This window comes from Lissotriton vulgaris, chromosome 2_1 (assembly GCF_964263255.1).
Source record: "Lissotriton vulgaris chromosome 2_1, aLisVul1.2, whole genome shotgun sequence".
Lineage (NCBI taxonomy): Eukaryota > Metazoa > Chordata > Amphibia > Caudata > Salamandridae > Lissotriton > Lissotriton vulgaris.
The window spans coordinates 300,926,051-300,944,842 of record NC_141687.1 but is presented as its reverse complement, the minus strand read 5'-3'; positions in this window follow the sequence as shown (position 1 = coordinate 300,944,842).

The window sequence follows — 18,792 nt, the reverse complement described above, 5'->3', positions numbered from 1 at the left end:
TAGTTAGACCCCCTCGTTTCCAGAACAGGCCTCTAGGAGAAGGCAGTCAATTGGAATCCCTTTTGCTCGACAAACCAACAGTACCTAAAGAAGTTTCCCTATGGTATAATTCAATCTTGGAGGAGATCGATGGGGAATTCCATCTTCCAGTAACACTATGGGGCTCCTTGATGCCATCCTTGAACTTGAACGATCCATGGTCAATGTTGTGTAAAGTCTTGTGGGACCTGGTTAAACCAGCCTGGCTCCGCAGGAACCATCTTTTCACCCTTCATAGGGCTTACTATTCCCCTCAGAGGTTGTCTAAATTTTCAACTGGGGGCTCGGTGGCATGTGCGCGATGTGGCCTAGTGGCAGCCTCTGACGCACATATGTTTTTTGACTGCCCCCAACTCAGGTCGTTTTGGGATCAAATTAGCAACAAACTTACATCTTCCACCGGTTGCACAGTGTCTATCGATCTTCCGCAAGTAATCTTCGGTGTAGTAGTTTAGAAGCAAAGTGCTACCAAAATCCTCCTATTTTATTCCATCTTGGTGGCCCGCAGAGAAATCTGTAAGCGATGGAAAGAGGCATCTCCCCCTTCTTTACATGATTGGTGCACTTCAATGCTACAAGTATCAGAAAAAAGAGCCTTTTGGCACTTACTTGATTGGTCTCACTAGAGGTGTGGGTTTTTTTTTCCCCCCACGTCCGATGATTATGAAGCCATGATATACTTTCTCTGCTTTGCAATCTCACCTTCTTTGTTGGGTGTAAAGGTTGATATAAGCAATAATGGTAACTGGCCAATGGTTTTGCATCTGTCTAATAAGCTACTGGGGGTAAGATCGACAGGGCGAATGACATAGCATCAGGGTTCTGGCAATTCCACAAATCGGCTGTACCCTTACCAGTTTTTGACTGAGTTTGCTTGTCAGTACCACTATATGTCTTTCCTTCCTGTTCAGAAGCTTGACAGATTACAACCATGGTGGAGATGAGGACAAAAAAAAAGAAAAAAAAAGAAACACATTTTCAATTTCTGTTATACTTATCTTACTGTGGCTACTGCTTTCATACCCATATACAAATTGGATGTGTGCTGGGGTTGTTGTTTTGTATACTGGAAGTGTGGCATAGGCTTCTCAAGTTTGGGAAGGCTAGTGGTTCTCCCCACCTTACAGCACCATCATATAGATAATCGTTGAGACACAGATAGTGGGTGACATCACCCTTGCAGCGCTGTTTCCCTAACAGCATACCAGTGTTCATTCTCAAGTATCAGGCTGAGTATGCCATCCAAGACAGTCCGGAGGAAGATTGAAAAGGCTATCTGTGAAACTCCGCCGACTCTGGCCGTTGTTGGTTGAAAGGTCCCAGATGCCAACATGTGCAGCACATCCAGCAGCTTTGCGTGCGGAGGAATGTTGGTTCTCCGCTGTATAGATGGCGTCAGCCTGTGGGGTATCAGGTTCAGAATGTGTTGGATGGATGTCCTTTTGAGCCTGTAGTGGGCAATGACATCCTCTGGCATTAGGTCTGTGAGGCTGAGACGTCTGTGCAGGGTCCGCTGTCTTCTTTGGCACTGCCTCAGTGGTGGTCCTGGGGGAGGTGGCAGTGGCGGTGGTGGTAGTTGCCTTTGTGGTGCTCCAAGTTGAATGATTAGTACCTCCATGGTGTCAGTGGGTCTTCAGATGAGGTTATGCGCTAGCCTCCCTTATATACTTCCCTGTATCACCATTTTTAGATCAGCTTTTTTCTGGTCTTAAATTCCTGCAGCTAAAGGGCCTTAGCGCAACTTTTATTATCACTTCGTGGGGCCGGGCCATCATTGGTAATAGTGTGATGTGGGTTAGCGACAATTTTCAAGAAATTTTGAGAAGGAATGCCTACTTTGCATGTAATTGGCGATAACTATTGCTGGTATACAAGGCGATAATAAAAACGGCAGCGATTGCCGGAAAGCTGTTGCAAACACCTGTTAGCGACAGCTTGGTAATAGGGCGTTAAAAAACATGTTAGCAGCACTTTAGTGCCACTAATGTGGCAATAAATGGCTTGCTAATATGCCCCTACATTTCTCAATATCCAAAACTTACTGTCAGTCAAAATCATACTCTCCACCCTTCAGAATCCACTCATCTTTAGTGTGTATGCTCTTAACGTATTGGATCAACTATTCAAGTACATCTAGAGAGATGTTAGGTATAAAAGTGTGATATTCAGAGCCCACAGTTGCACAAGCACTACCTTTGGTAGACAGGACAAACTTAAAACCTTTCTATGTTGCAGAATTACAGTTGTTGTTCTTCCAGTTGGCAAGAAGTCAACCTAAGGGTTATTGCAGTTGAATTTGCTTCCCCTTTCAATACTTAACTAGCTGATGGATTTTGTAGTTGAACAATCCTACTACATAACTGAGTAACAGGAAGGCAATGTATTTAGAGTACCCCAGATTTACAAATTTGATGCATCATGTCGCAAGGAGTTACCGATACGTCAGTATTTCTGACGTACCTGTAGGCGCAAAAATGACGCATTGCTGGAGTGTGCCACAAAAGTGATGCAGCTCCAGCAATGGGTCATTACAAATGGGCAAGTCCCGTGTGAAATGTGCCTGCATCAGTCTTATGCCTGCCATGAGGCAGGCGTAAGATATTGACGCATTTACGTCCTAGAAGTGGCGCAGTAAAATCTTATAGATTTTGCTGCGTCACTTCTATGACCCTTTCTTCCGTCAGAACACCCCCCTGCATATATTATACCTAGTGCAGGTATAATAAGGCGCAGGGGTTTACAAAGTGACGCATCTACCTAGATGCGTCACTTTGTAAATATGGTGCAACAAGGCTAATTTTTTACGCTGCTGATGCGTCACAAAAAGTGACGCACCGGTGGCGCAAAGGCTCATAAATAAGCCCCTCGGTTCTTACTTCCTATTGATAGTGAGACCCTCACTCTTTTTTTTTTTTTCCAGCGTTTTATATAGCGCGAACTTGACCCGGTATGGTGTATCAAGCCGCTTTACATAGCACTAGTTGTGTTACATGAGGACACTCATTTTTGTTAGGCACGGGGAGATTACGTGATTTGCCCAGAATCACAGGATGTTCAGCGTCATTGCCGAGACTCGAAACCGTTTCCCTAGATTTGAGGTCGACCGCCCTAGCCGTAAGGTCAACTCCTTTCCCCTACTCTATTTCCACATTTACTTGCACCCGCTCCAGCCTACAGCATGAGACATCATCAGCCATTAGTTTTCCTCACTGTGAATGACAGCATTTCGCGCTTACGCATCTGCCTAAAAAGTAGTCCTCTGCAGTTCAAGCGCTGGTATGCCATCACTTCTGGTTTCATTTGATATTTTCTATGTATTGATTTTTGTCATGTGACATTTCCGCCTCACTTTTAATGCAAAATATGTATACCAACTCTTAGAAGGCATTGCTTTTAACCAGAATAAGTTTGTATGCTGCATATGCTAGCAAAAAAACAAGAAAAAACATTCAACCTTACTAAAGCCCGATCTATTGACTTTGCCAATGATTTTTTAAATTATCTTCTTCAGATGAAGTGTTACTGAGTTACCTTGCGTGGTTCCTGTTTGGCATCTGGAGTTCGCGGGGCTTTCCATTCCACTGTGTAAATAATAGGCCATGTGCGTCCACGCGTGCCCTGCCCTCTCTTGGGCCCCAGGTCCGCTTAAAAAGGTGCTTTCGCTGATGGCTACTACTGAGGCCTGCAGATCCTCGCCCCATCTCTCTCCCCCTCCCCCACCTCCCGCTCAGAGCACGCGCGCTCACATTCTTATGAAAGTTCTTCGCGCGGCGGGATTTCCTGTCTAGCCCCTCGCCGGGCTCCCGCAAACAAAAGTAATAAACTAATAATAAATGAAAATAGGGCTGTTGTGAAGCCTGCAGAGAACAGGCGCCTGCCAGCTAAAGCAGCCTTTATTATTTTTAGTAGGTAAGAGAAGTGATGTACTTTAATAAACTGCGCTGGGAGCCCAGATGAACTGCATAAGATAGGCCGGTAATCGGCTTTCCACGTTGATCAATGTTTTCATCTGAAATTGGTTTCTGAAGCTTTAATTCTGTGTCGTGTCACTCAGAGGCATGTCAGCAGATACCGGCTTGCGTATCCTGGCGAGTCCTGTAGTGAGATGTCAAGCCCACGCGCCCATGTGCGTTTCAGCGTGTGATTGCACGGCTCCGCAGCTGTGGTGAGCGACTGATGAGGTTCATGTCATCGCCAATGTCACCTTCACATGCATGCAGGTCCATGTCCTCGTCAACGACACCTTCATCTTCTCTATACAGGTCCATGTCATCCTCAATGTCCCCTTCGCGAAGGGATGAGGGCTCAGCCCAGCCCTACCTGCAGAATCTTTCAAAACAGACGCCACACAGGCAGTGCTTAATTTGAGCTGGTGGTTACAGGTGGGGCCCATAGGCGCTCATTTTTTGGGACAGGGCACCTATTATTCCTTTTCAGACTTTGACCCAGAGTAAGAAAAACACACAAGAGGGAAAGAAATAGGAACAGATTAAATCAACTAAAGTGATAAAAGGAGGAAGCAGCAAGCTGCAAGAGTGAGATAAAGGGACCTGGAGTGTCTAGTGGTGGATTAAAGAGGCAGGAGGTGGATTGAAGACTACACAGTCGTGGTATCTGGCGCACCTGCATTCAATCCTGCCGGACATGGGTGTCTGAGCAAAATTTTTACACCACAGCACACTTATATGTTTTTTTTTTTTTACAAATTCATAAGTGGACTGAACACAGGGTGTGTGGCAGACTTAGGAGGGCTAAACAAATAATCAAAACCTCCCACTTCACCTTTGGCGGTTACATGGACTAAGAATTCCTGCACATCATGTTGAAGTGACAATATATTCTATGGAAACTAGATACTCATATCATATGTGTGAGTGAATTCATCGATATTAAGAACATTCTAAGAGGATATGACCCAAAATCACAGGACATAGGACTATATATACCAACTTGTGAGGATAAAACCCATTAAACAGAGAGGAGTGATAAATAGATCTATCCTGTGAATCATATTCTTTGGTATTGCGACAGTGCAGTGACAAATCATTGACAGCAGTGTCATAGAGGCTCATGCATTTCGCTTATGAGAGTGACCCAATGCAATATTGGTGCTGTTTCAGTCCTAGTGACCAGCCGAACAGGGACCCTGAACTATGTTCTCCTCGTATAGTTCTTATACTCCAACCACTCGCCCATAATTTGCAAACCTTGATGGTCCTGAAGAAGGTGGTCGTAATCTGGCTAATAGCACCGAAACGTGCGTCAACCTGTTTTTCTGTGTGTTCCCAACCCACAACATGGTCACAAAGACACCAAACATCTTTGGCATTTGTATGACCATAAGGTGAATGTGCTCCTGGGTGGGTTGATAGTGTGGATGGTATGTGTGAGTTTGAATGTAGATGCGAGAGGTCAATATAGGACTGTGGTAATGCATTGGGTTTCGATACAGATAATTTCATCTGTGTGCAAATGTGCCAAATAAATGCCAATTGTAAAAAAAAAATAATGGACACAATTGTGAATACAATGTATGGTTTTTAAATGTTTTGATACAAACAATGAAATAAATCATGATAATAAATAATAAATAAATATAAATATTTTTGATAAAGTAACAATTGTTTGTGTGCATCATGTCACAAATTGAAGGTTTATAACCCATTGGAGCTTGTTGGCCCTAGAGGAAAGAAATATAGGTCGAGTGGGAGGTTTTGATTATTTGTTTGATGTTTGTTGTCCCTCTTTTCTCCCAGACCTAAACTGTGCAATTAGAGGGGGTTCCCTTCTTTAGAAGACTTAGGAGGGCTACCACACTGTAGGGGGACATTTGTATTTGTATTTGTATCTGGGTTTTATATCGCGCCAACTCACCAACAGGTCTCAAAGCGCTTCTGACCAAGTACAGCAACAAGAAAAGGGTAGAAGGGATGCGGAAATGCCGACCTATCTTACGGGAATGTAAACGCGTCCCTGAAGAGCAGAGTTCTCAGGGATTTCCTAAAGCGGAGAAGATTGGATTCTCTACGAAGCACCTCTGGTAGCTTATTCCAAATGGTGGGGGCTTGGACTGAAAAGGATCTGCCACCTTTGGTTGCCATTTTAAAGCGTGGGCAGGATAGCAGAAAGGAATTGGAGGATCGCAGAACTCGCTTGGGTTCATACACTTCAAGCCTCTCTTTTATATAGGCTGGCGCCTGTCCATAAATTGCTTTATGGCAAATGCACAGGCTCTTGAATTCAACCCTTTGCTTTATAGGGAGCCAGTGTAACCTATAAAGTAGCGGAGAGGCATGGGTCCGTGTGGGTAATCCGAAGATTAGCCGTGCTGCGTCGTTCAAGATGACTTGTAGACGATTGATAGAATTTTTTGGAAGACCTAGGTATAGTGCGTTCCCGTAATCGATTCTGGAAACTATTGTGGCTGAAACAATGGTTCGGAGCATATTCGTTGAGAGCAAAGGGCCAAGCTTTCGCAACTGCCTAATCAGGTTGGTACATGAACCAACCACAGCGGATACTTGGTTGGTCAACGAGAGTTCTTGGTCGATTTTCATACCGAGACTCTTTACACTAGGACACGGCTTTGGGGTAGGTCCAAGTTCTTGGGGCCAGAACAGATCGTTCCAGGGGGAGGCAGAGGTTGACACTACAAGGACCTCCGTTTTGTCTGGATTCATTTTTAATAGATTGGACGTCATCCAATTTACTGTGAACCGTAGTATCTTTTGGGCCATGGACTGAGCCGATGTTGTGTTTTCGATGCTCAGCAGCAGCTGAGTATCATCGGCATAGTTAAAAACTTTACAGCCCATATTTGCCAAAGAGTCTATCAGTGGCTGCAGGTATAAATTAAATAAAAGTGGTGAGAGTGCGGACCCTTGCGGGACTCCACATACCAAGGCGCCAACATCAGATACCTGATCTGCTAGCTGGATCCTCTGCGTCCTCCCTAGCAGAAAGGCCGTTAGCCATTGGAGAGCTTGTTCTTTTATCCCGGACATGGCTAGTCTGTCCAAGAGCAGTGCATGGCTGACAGTATCAAACGCCGCTGAAAGGTCTAATAGTATCAGGGCGCTTGGTTTTTTACTTTCAGCCATGCATCTGAGCTCGTCCAGCACTGACAGCATTACTAGTTCCGTGCTATGGTGGGCACGAAAACCAGCTTGCCGCTCCTGGAGTAGGTGATGTGATTCCAGGAGGGGTGACAATGATTTTAACACATGCTGTTCTGGAATTTTTGACAGAAACGGCAGCTGGGAGATTGCCCTGTAGTTCTTCAGGCTAGTTGGATCCGCCCCAGGTTTTTTTATCAGGGGTCTAACACGTGCCTCTTTAAAGATAGTTGGTAATGTTCCTGTAGCTAATGAGTTATTTAGGAGGTCTAGGATCTGGTCCTCTAAAATAGGAATTGCTAGCCGAAAAATTTCGGGAGGGCAGGGGTCAGCAGGGGAACCTGACTTGGTTGATGTTGCTAGTTGTCTGAGGGTAGTGGAGTCAATATTAGGAAATCTAGTAATAATAGGGGTCGAGGGGTTTTGAGGGGGCGATGACGTGGTGTGTATAGTAGAGCTGTCTTTCTTGATGTCTGACAGGATAGTCGCTACTTTTTCAAGAAAGTATCCTTGAAAGGTGTTACAGTCAATCAGTGTATCTACCTTTTCTTCCTTTTTGCTTAGTTCTTTCAGTATTTGGAAGGTTTCTTTCTGGACATTTACGGCGTTGTTCATGCGGGTTTCATAGTAGTCCTTTTTGGTTGATACAATGAGCTTTTACCCACATACCGCCTCCCTGATATACAGGGTGTGTTTTCCAGCATACTAGGGACACTATCTGTGCCTTTTACTGAAAATCTGCCACCTTTTCCATGGTCAAACCTGCCAGTAATGGTGAGAGATGAACCTTCTTGATAGGACAGCTGGCCCGTCATCATTGATGGCAGAATTACCCCCCTTAGGTGGCATATCTGCTATCAATAGAGCTCCAAGCGGGCCACTTCGACTGCATGAGTTGCGGATGGATATTTTGCCAGATACTCCGTTACTGCCATCAGACGTGATTAACAGCTCTCCATAGCAACAGGTGCCACTGCTTAGCATCTGCGCACTAGATTTTCTCCATGTGCAACTGCCCTATCCAAAGCCTCATATGGCCTGGTACTCGCCCAAGTCCCCTTTTTTACCTTTGTTACCTACGGCCAGCCCTTGCCCGGATGGGGTCTCCCTCCCTCCTTCAAGGCAAGCATTGAGACCACACCAATTTTGGATTTTTAAATTAGGGGGGTGTAACCCCTCCACCCCGGCCGTATTTATTACAAAATTAAAAAACATTGTTTATTAACATTATGGACAATTACGCAGAAAGGCCAGATACATTGTTAGACCGATGATGTCACATGGCTAACCTTAACTCTAATACACACGACACTCCTACTGTAAATCTAACAATGTATATATACACTTTCTGCGTGTCCCCTCTAGAGCCTACGGCAAGGTCAATGACTGGCAGCCTCCTGATCCCAGCAAACTATGAGAAATGACTCTGCCGGAGTCGGCTTGCACAGTGGGTACAGCTTATCGGACGGATACTTTCCCCCGGGCCCCCCCTACGCCCTCTGCCTTAAACTCCATAACGGGGGCTGTAGAAATTCTGCATACTTGCGCCCTGATGCGCATGCGCGTGCCGTGGTGGCCACAGACCCACTGGGAAGAAAGACTCCCCCGTCCCCGCACCCTCACAGCCTACCTACCGGCTGTCACTGCCCCTGGATTTACATGTTTGATCGCTAAGGACCGAAAACTATGCTTACCAATCATGACCTTACCGCCACAGGACAACATAGTTGCCCGACTATCTGTCCTCCCCCTCAGTCCACTAGGAAGGTCATGCCCTGTAATTCGCCTTCCCCTGGACTCAACAACAACCCTTCGTCCCAGACGAGCCTGGTCGTTACCCCCTAGGTGTACGTCTACGAAACTGCTCTCGTTTCCAAATTACGCACCATGGAGTTGGGAAACTGCAAGCAAACATAAAAATAGCACATCCCTCAGTGTATTGCCCTGCTGACAGGCTAAAAAACTTACACTAGGGGGGCGTGGCTAGCAGCCGATCATGGCGGCAGCTTAGAGGGCAAGCTCCGTGGTTAGAGCGGCCTCTACAACAATCCGCACACTAATCCGAACTACTAAATAACTCCGGAGGGAGGACCTGATGCCCAGGACCGGGCGGGACTGATGGCTGCGATTCCGAAGAAAATCTGAAGCCGGAGATGTTACCGACAGTGCCAGCGGCCTGAGAAACATTAGGAATCCGGGGACTCCCTTCGTCAGCAAGCCCGGCCGGAAGTGACAGAACCCCGGGGAAAGCCTAACCGGAAGTGTTCGGCCCCGGCCGTGAGGGACAGCAGCGACTCCACAGCCGAACCGGGGCGTCGGACTGTGTGACCGGTGGGAGTGATTTCTATGGAGGAAACAGTGTGGGTGACGCCGCAACGGAAAAAGCAGCCGGACTGCGGGCTGTGGAGCAGAGAGGAGACGGCTGTGCAGTGACGGGAGTAGCCATCTCGGGGCGGCAGAGCCGGCGCCGAAAAGCACAAGACCAGCGCTTCGTGACCTGGGGGGAGCGGAGGGCCTCAGACAGCAGGCGGGTGCTGCAATCTAGGGGGCTACCGGCGGATTGGAAAGACTGCTCCCTGCATCGGCACTGACTGTGTGAAGGCACGAAGGCTGCACTAACGGCGCAGGACTGCACTTGCATCGAATGGTGCCGGTTGGACTGTGGGCTGCTTGTCGCCCTGTTGCGTGTGAGGTTTGGAGGTTGCAGTCTGCGCGAAAGTGATACCGAATCAAGACTCGGAAGTAGCTAAGTGGTAGCCTGAGCAGTGGAGGATCCTGTGCATAGGTATACTCGCCGGCCTGAGAAACATTAGGAATCCGGGGACTCCCTTCATCAGCAAGCCCGGCCGGAAGCGACAGAACCCCGGGGAAAGCCTAACCGGAAGTGCTCGACCCCGGCCGTGAGGGACAGCGGCGACTCCACAGACGACCCGGGGCGTCGGACTGTGTGACCGGTGGGAGTGATTTCTATGGAGGAAACAGTGTGGGTGACGCCGCAACGGAAAAAGCAGACGGACTGCGGGCTGCGGAGCAGAGAGGAGACGGCTGTGCAGTGATGGGAGTAGCCATCCCGGGGTGGCAGAGCCTCCGCAGAAAAGCTCAAGACCAGCGCTTCGCGACCTGGTGGGGAGCGGAGGGCCTCAGACAGCAGGCGGGTGCTGCAATCTAGGGGGCTACCGGCGGATTGGGAAGACTGCTCCCTGCATCGGCACTGACTGTGTGAAGGGACCCGCACAGACTCCGACGCTGTGCCTGGCATTCTCAAGCCGAGTCTCCACCGGATCATTGTCTGGCCGGAGCCAGCGAACATACCACAGCCTTATTACACCCAATGGGGAGTAACTGTGAGTAAGAGCCAATACGGGGAGGAAGGTCGGGCGGGCGCACAAAGGCTGCACTAGTGGCGCAGCATTGCACTTGCATCGAATGGTGCTGGTCGGACTGTGGGCTGCTTGCCGCCCTGTTGTGTGTGAGGTTTGGAGGTTGCAGTCTGCGCGAAAGTGATACCGAATCAAGACTCGGAAGAAGCTAAGTGGTAGCCTGAGCAGCGGAGGATCCTGTGCATAGGTATACCCGCCGGACTCATATCATTGGGCGCAGCGAGAGTGCGGGGCACAGTGAGAGACCCCGTTGACAGTGGCGCAAGAGGGTCTCAACGGAACTACTATACAATATAACCTGGGGCCCAATGAGACCTACCGTTACATCCAAATAAGACATGCATTGATGACAGCGATAGAAACGGGTACAAAGGTCCCAGAATCTTCTCCGCTGGAAGACCGCCTCCTCACAGACTACATGCAAACTAGAGCCACTTCCCTCACATACCGGAAACTACTGAACAACCTACCGGATCCCTTGCAGAAACTGAGGGAAAAATGGGAGAGCGAGATAGGGGAGATGGACGAGGCGGACTGGAACGCTGCGATGGCGTCCCCTAGGGAAGCCGGTATCTCAGCGCGATTTCGGCTGGTGCAGTTCAAGAAACTGCACAGGGTCTACTACACAAGGACCACCTTACATAAATTCCACAGGGCGGACCATCTATTTTGTATCAGGGTCTGTGGAGAGGAGGGTACGTTGCTGCATACACTGGGGGAATGTCCGATAATAGCTGAGTACTGGCGACAGATAATGCGCACTATCTCACAGACTCTGAATGTCTCCATTACACCAGATCCACAAATGTACTTGCTGAATGTATGGGGGCCGAGTGACCTGACGCACCAGGGACAGCAATGGGCCACTATAGGTATTATGGTGGCCAAACGGGATATAGCACAGAAATGGGGGGCGGCGGAAGCACCGACTCGTACGCAATGGTGTAGAAATATGGATATGCTACTGGTGATTGAGCGTGCAGTATACAAACAGAGGGCCAATCCTCGGAAGTGGAATGGAGTGTGGCTGCCATGGAATCGATACCGGGGAGTTCTCTGTGAACCGTTACCAGAAGAGGACGTAGATAGCTCAGAAGATGTGGATTAAATGTCTAATTTAGTGGGATAGCGACACTGGTAGGGTGGTAACACGAGGGTGGGTGCAGAGCTTAGCTGATTATAAGGGACTCTGAAGACTGTGAGACGCGAAAGAAGTGCTGAGATTAGCTTGCCGTTGCAGAGTCTAGGACTGGGAGTGCTGAAATGTATGTTGCCTATTGATCTATCGAGTCATAAGTTGAGTTATGATTTTAACATAAAAAGTAAGATGGACTTAGATTATGCATAAGATTTGTCCGGTTATCTGCTGTGAGATCGTTAAATTGCTTTGCAACATTAATGGATGGCTAGATGGAACTGTATTTTCTCTAAAAGTATCAAATGTTTGGCAGCCGGCCTCCCGGTTGTAGGCAAATGCTGTGTAAACTTAGCAGATGCAAATAAAGTCTTACGTCAAAAAAAAAACTTACACTACTGTTCATGATACTATGTAACAGTGTAATGATGCAAACTTCTCCCTGAGTCACAAAGTAAAGAAGCTTGCAATTCACGTGAAACAGAACCAATGGGCTACAGCATGCGCAGTCGCATGTAGTGCTCACAGCACAAATTGTTAGTGCTCCTAGCCTTTGGATAAGCGGTGCGGTTTGTATGCCAGGCCTATAGCCTATCTCATGAGCCTGCACCCCTCTTTTTCCACCCACACCCTCAGCCTAGGTTGCATGGGTATGATACTGTGTGCCACCACATATGCGTCTAGTGCGTACAAACTGTACAACCAGGGTGCTTAGGTATTGTATGTTCCGACCTTGGCATCTAATGCCGTAATGCACCAAAGCACAGGCACCGTGACACAAACACAGACATCTCCTGCATACCTGTTACCAAGGTGGTGAGGTACCGTGTGGCACAATATATTAATAGTATCAGTGTAGGAGCACAAAGGGGGTGACTCACCCTAGGCATATAAAGCTTGATGGTGCATAGGTACCGTGCAACACCGACATCCCCATGCTTCAGCATTCAGGCACCAAAAATTGCTGAGATATTGTGTGCTACCATACATAACTCATCATAAGTGCACAAAGAGTGCGTAGGTACTGTGTGACAATCCACAGGCATAACTTGCGTACGTGGACCAGCACAGCACATATGGTGCAGAGCTATAGGGTGACATAACCAGCATCCAATGCGTACGTATACCTGCAATGGGTGAATAGATGCTACTTGATAACAGACTCCTAATACATATTCATAACAGCACCTGCGTGCCTATGACACTCTCGAAGGTGTGACAACGAGACCTGGTATGTAGTGACTGTATGCAAGTGACCACAGAGGCAGGTGCCTCTCGAGGCTGACATCAAAGACTTGTAGTATATTGACGTGACATCACCCTGGTTTGAAATGTCTTGAAGTAATGCCTATAGTAAGCAGTCATGCTTCAACCTGAAAATGTCAGTGGTTTGACCATTCCGTGGCAAAATAATGGACCCACCATAGAAGCACAGCATTGTGCTCCTTGCGCCTCACATTGACCAGACACATTCGTACCCCACGAGTAAGTTCTAACCACAAAATGTGGCATGAAATTAGAGTGAGCTAACCAGGCTGTCTTAATGAAGTAACAAGCAGAGATATGTTCGCATTCGCTAGGCTTTTTTTGTGGAACTACACGAATAACGGATAATATACTGTATATATACCTTGCTGCCTGACCTGAAACAGAGCCTTTTAACTTCACAGTGATATCAGACTTTCAGTTCTGACCGCTTAACATAGCCTCAGTTCCATTACATAAGGACCATTGCATGCGACTTTCAATGAGAGCGTCTACCATAGCGCCATTTGCATTAAGTGAAGGAACATTAAAATTCATATTACTAATAAAGAGCGCCTAGCATAGCACCAGTTGCGTTTACCTGAAGAACATTGAAATCAGACTTTCAATTCTGACCGCTTAGCATAGCACCCTTTGCATTAGGTGAGGCACAATGAAAATCATATTACTAATTAAGGGCACCTAGCATCGCACCAGTTGCTTATACTTGAGGAACCCTGAAATTAGACTTTTGATTCTGCCCGCTTAGCATAGCCTACATAGGGAACATTGTATGTGACTTTCAATGAGAGCGCCTGGCACCCGATCTCTGCGCTTTTCAGGGTGTTGCCAGTAGATCCCATATGCCTGCTATGGTAAAACCAATCCCTGTCACCAGATAGAAGGCATATGCCCTATCAGTACTGCTCAGTAGTGCCCCTGTATCTAGAGGCCTCTTGCCTTTGCCCGTGATGGTGCTTTACAGTGAACACACAGCTACTGAGGCATTGTGGAGAAGTGTGGCTCAATGGTTAGAGCGGCAGACCGTGATGCAGATGTCTAACCCGGGACCAGGGTTCAATTCCCTGCCTCTGCGGGTCTTGGGCTCATAAATTCCACGGACCTGATAATTCTCGCCTCAGTGCCTCTTCTAATCATGGGTCCCACTCTGCAACTCTGGGCAATAGCTTGCTTAATCTCCAAAATGGCCCCCACAACACTAAGGATGCCTGGCCTCCACCGTGGGGGTCCCCAGGAGTGGACGCCTCACAGGGAAAGTCAGGATGGGTTCCACAGTGGTATTTGTACAAGCGCCTTGAGACCCTTGCGGGTGAGTAGTGTGCTATACAAGTATCAATTTACATTTACATTTACATTTACATTGTGGTGTAAAAAAGCTACCTTTTTTGCAGTGTTATCTGTGTTAAATACAGTTGGTTTCCGTTGAATTTTAAAGTATACTTCCCTTGAGACTTGTGAACCTATGACTCACTCTGTTTACAGTTGATCCCCTCTGGAAGTTGTTTGGCATGGTTGATGATCCTAGGAAGTCACTGGTTGGAACCGTGACGCAGCAATGTTACCCTACACTAAAAACCCCATTGATATCCATCTTTGGGAGTTTTCCCACCTTTTAAACAAAACATGCAATTGCAGAGCGCTCGTACACCGGAGGGCGTGTTGGCTCTGAATCACAGATGTTTATTGTTACCCAAATCAATGGTACACCGTTTTTCAACTTCAGAAGGATAAAGGCTGAATGCTACCCACCGAGTTCTGAACCTATGACCATGAGGTCGAACACAAGCCCCTTATAGAGGACACATTAGTGAAACCGGAGTTTACCCAAAAAGTTCCAGCAAGTGGACATTGCTTAATTTTTTGAGCCACTCTAGCTTTGAGATATCTGCTGTTATCACTCAGATTAGACTTCAAGGAGTGCCTACGCAAGAGCTCCTTGTGTACGCTGTGCTTGTGGATACCTTGGGTCTGCTTCTGCCCTGAGGTGCAGAGAAATGAGAGGAGCTCAACATCAGTGCGGTTTCACCCAATATGATCAATTTCTACCGGGACCTACACTTGACAGCTTTCCTCCCCATGTCTTCTGAGGCTTTGAAAGCTTGGACATCATATGGCCCTTCAGAGATAGCCTGGTCCTGTTGTGGCCCCTTCCTTTGCGGAAAATGCGCTAATGCCACATTTGCTTCAGGAAGTCAGTGTGAGTTTGGCTTCAGAACCGGAAGTGCGAATGTGAAGTGGGCAATACGGTTAGGTATATAGGTTCAGTATTTCAGAGTGTCTTAAGTTAACTAACATAACACACGCGCGGAAGGAAAAAATGAGAGATGGAAAGAGACTGCCCATGCGCTGAGAGGTATGCCCTGCGAGCCAATGACGGGTGCTGCCTTCTGTGACTTATCACAGATGGTATCTTGAAAGAGAATCATGCATTTAACTGACGAAAATGTATCCAAAGTCAAGTCCGGTTAGTCAATACTTCCTACGGAGAGTTGGAAACTGCTAAATACAAAGCGCTTCCCCTGACTCATGCAGAACTCACACGCCAAATCTCTGTGTGGGAGAGTGGCGTGCCCACAGCAGAGCGGCACCTTCAGAGCTGGGGCCATCCACCGTTCCATGACTGGAGATGGGTCCACAATTTCTAAATGAGGCAGAAAACCATTTGTAAAGTGCACACAATGTCTAGCGCTCCAGATTTTATCAGGAGGCAAATTTCTGCAGATAAAGACAAATGGACTATCTGATGATAGGTTAATAGTGAACTTAAAGTGCACCCCCCAACTGGGCGGCATTTCGTGGTGCAATGGCATTTGATTAACACTGCTTTCGTAAAACAAAAAAGGCACAATATAGCTTACGCCCGACATTGCTATAATGGAACGGCATCATAACAGGCATTTACTTAAAGATAATAACGAAAGAAGAGATGTCCGGTCAAGTAAATGTGTGTGCTGCACTAGAAGCTAAAGACAAAGTGAGATCATGTAGCAACCAAATGAAATGACACAGGGCTGAGAAACTCCCATCAGCCCACCCTTATGACGGAATATCATCATGTGGGATACAGATAGTAAATCCAAACCTCGCCCAACCCATCAATCGATGGTGCAGAGATGGATTTCTGAGGTGGAACTCTAGCCACAGTGTTATTCAAATGATGCGGATGATGTGCAGTGCTGTGAAGATGTGTGTGAAATGTTAAAATTGGCTACTAGGGCAAAAAATTGAGTTTAATAAGGATTGTCCCAGTGTCAAAAATAAAATTAGGCCTAATAGTCTGAAAGTATAACTATGTTCTGGCGCTGTGCAGTGAGGTCAACATGTTTCAGCCGAGCGGAACAACTGTCCGGCTTTCTTCAGGACCCAGAATGGATAGCTACTGCAAGAAATGCAAGTGAGAAAAAATATGAAAAATATTACTGTGCAACAAATATTCAATTACTCCTACCAGGAATTTGGGTCCCCAATGTAATCTGGTGGGATTGAATTAGTTGTCCTTTCCTAAAAGAGAAGAAGGAGAACAGTTCACAAAGTATATAATAAGGTTGTATACATATATCCCAAAATGACATAAAGAGACATAAGTGAATTTTTGACCATTCAAGGGGTAAACCATCTCATGCCAATCACTACGAAGCCTCAGCCTTTCTTCTCATACAGGGAAGGTCGTTAAGTAACAACGGGTATAGCAAACTAGCTGGACACAACAAATATGACATTGACTGTGCCCTCATTTTCATTTTTACATAACAGAGCGGGGCCTCATTTTCCCGAGCGGTTGCCGGGAGAGGTGAGGTTATCTCCCACATAATGCTGGGTGAGTAAGACATCAAACTAAACTATTTTTCGAATAGAACTTGTCATATAGAAGGACTACAGCCTTCTGTTCAACGAAGGGACGTTTCTCTTCGATATTTGTGTGTTGTCTGTACTGTCTCTTTATGTCATTTTGGGATATATGTATACAACCTTATTATATACTTTGTGCACTGTTCTCCTTCTTCTCTTTTAGGAAAGGACAACTAATTCAATCCCACCAGATTACATTGGGGACCCAAGTTCCTGGTAGAAGTAATTGAATATTTGTTGCACAGTAATATTTTTCATATTTTTTCTCACTTGCACTTCTTGCAGTAGCTATCCATTCTGGGTCCTGAAGAAAGCCGGACAGCTGTTCCACTCGGCTGAAACATGTTGACCTCACTGCACAGCACCAGAACATAGTTATACTTTCAGACTATTAGGCGTAATTTTATTTTTGACACTGGGACAATCCTTATTAAACTCAATTTTTTCCCCTAGTAGCCAATTTTAACATTTCACATACATCTTCACAGCACTGCACATCATCAGCATCATTTGAATAACACTGTGGCTAGAGTTCCACCTCAGAAATCCATCTCTGCACCATCGATTGATGGGTTGGGCGAGGTTTGGATTTACTATCTGTATCCCACATGATGATATTCCGCCATAAGGGTGGGCTGATGGGAGTTTCTCAGCCCTGTGTCATTTCATTTGGTTGCTACATGATCTCACTTTGTCTTTAGCTTCTAGTGCAGCACACACATTTACTTGACCGGACATCTCTTCTTTTGTTATTACATTTGAGTTGGGGTTTTGAGATGTCAGGGTCGGTAAACTGACCCCTTCAGACCCTCCTCACCTCTCTTTTTTCATCATTTACTTAAAGATACCCATCCCAACTACCCCTCGGATAGAGAGACCCTTTGCAGCCATATCCCAAGGGCTAGCACAGCTGCCCGGAAACTATTCCCCGTGTAAGGCTCAGGATGATGGCTGTTTTTCTTAAAAAACTGAACCGTCTGTTTACACCAGGAGTTTCTGTTAAATAAAGCTGGTGACAACGGGTGCGCCGATCAGAAATTGTGGTGCTGTGACTCTGACAACAGGTATTGACTTTTTTTGGAAGGATCGATCGCATGTTCCAATAATTACCACTGCTGAGCGTGACTAAAAATAAATCGAATGTTTAAAGTGAAAACATTGACAATATGCAGCTCACTGACAGCCAAACCCTGGCGCACAATGTCAAGCAGACTGGGTATGTTGCCTTTTCTACAATGCTTTAGCATCAAATGATGGTGTTAGTAACATGTCTTGAGGTCGGATCACAAAGAGCTGCATGGTGATAGAAGTGAAGGCCTTGGATGCATGAATGAAAGGTCTGAATTTCACTGGCACCTCTAGTTACTAATGAGAATAGAGCACACGGGGAAAAAGTAACATTTCACCATTGTAATTAAAACGTGTTTTTAGTATGATCATTGTAATAGTTAACTGACTAAATGAAAACCTGACATGTAATAAACCCAAAAGTAAAAACAAATAAGTCTGGGGTGAAATACTTTAAACTCTTGGTTTGAGGAATTTCACGTGCACGATTCACAATTCTATGTTCATGCAAATCATGGCCTCTACCACTGAACTACATCCGCTGTATTTTCCAGGGATAATAAACCATGGCACGTATCTGTGCACGGATTTCCTTTAATCATTTAATCAAAGGGAAACCTGAAACCATTTAGAGATTAACTCAAACTCCATTAATTTATCATTTGCTCGTGTATGCAGCCAAAATAATCCACACTAGTGATTTTCACAAAATCACAGGATGTTTGATCCGTTACCAGGACTCAAACCCTGTTGCCCGGCTTCATAATCAGCTGATTTAACCTTTACACCACTAAGAATGCATTAAAAAAAGTAAAATCTGCACGATCGGTACGCAGAGGTGCGGATGGTTAGCACCAATGCCCATATTAAATTGATACAACTACATACTTTATACAATCCAATATTCCGAAAAAGCTGCACTAGGCAAACTAAACTAATG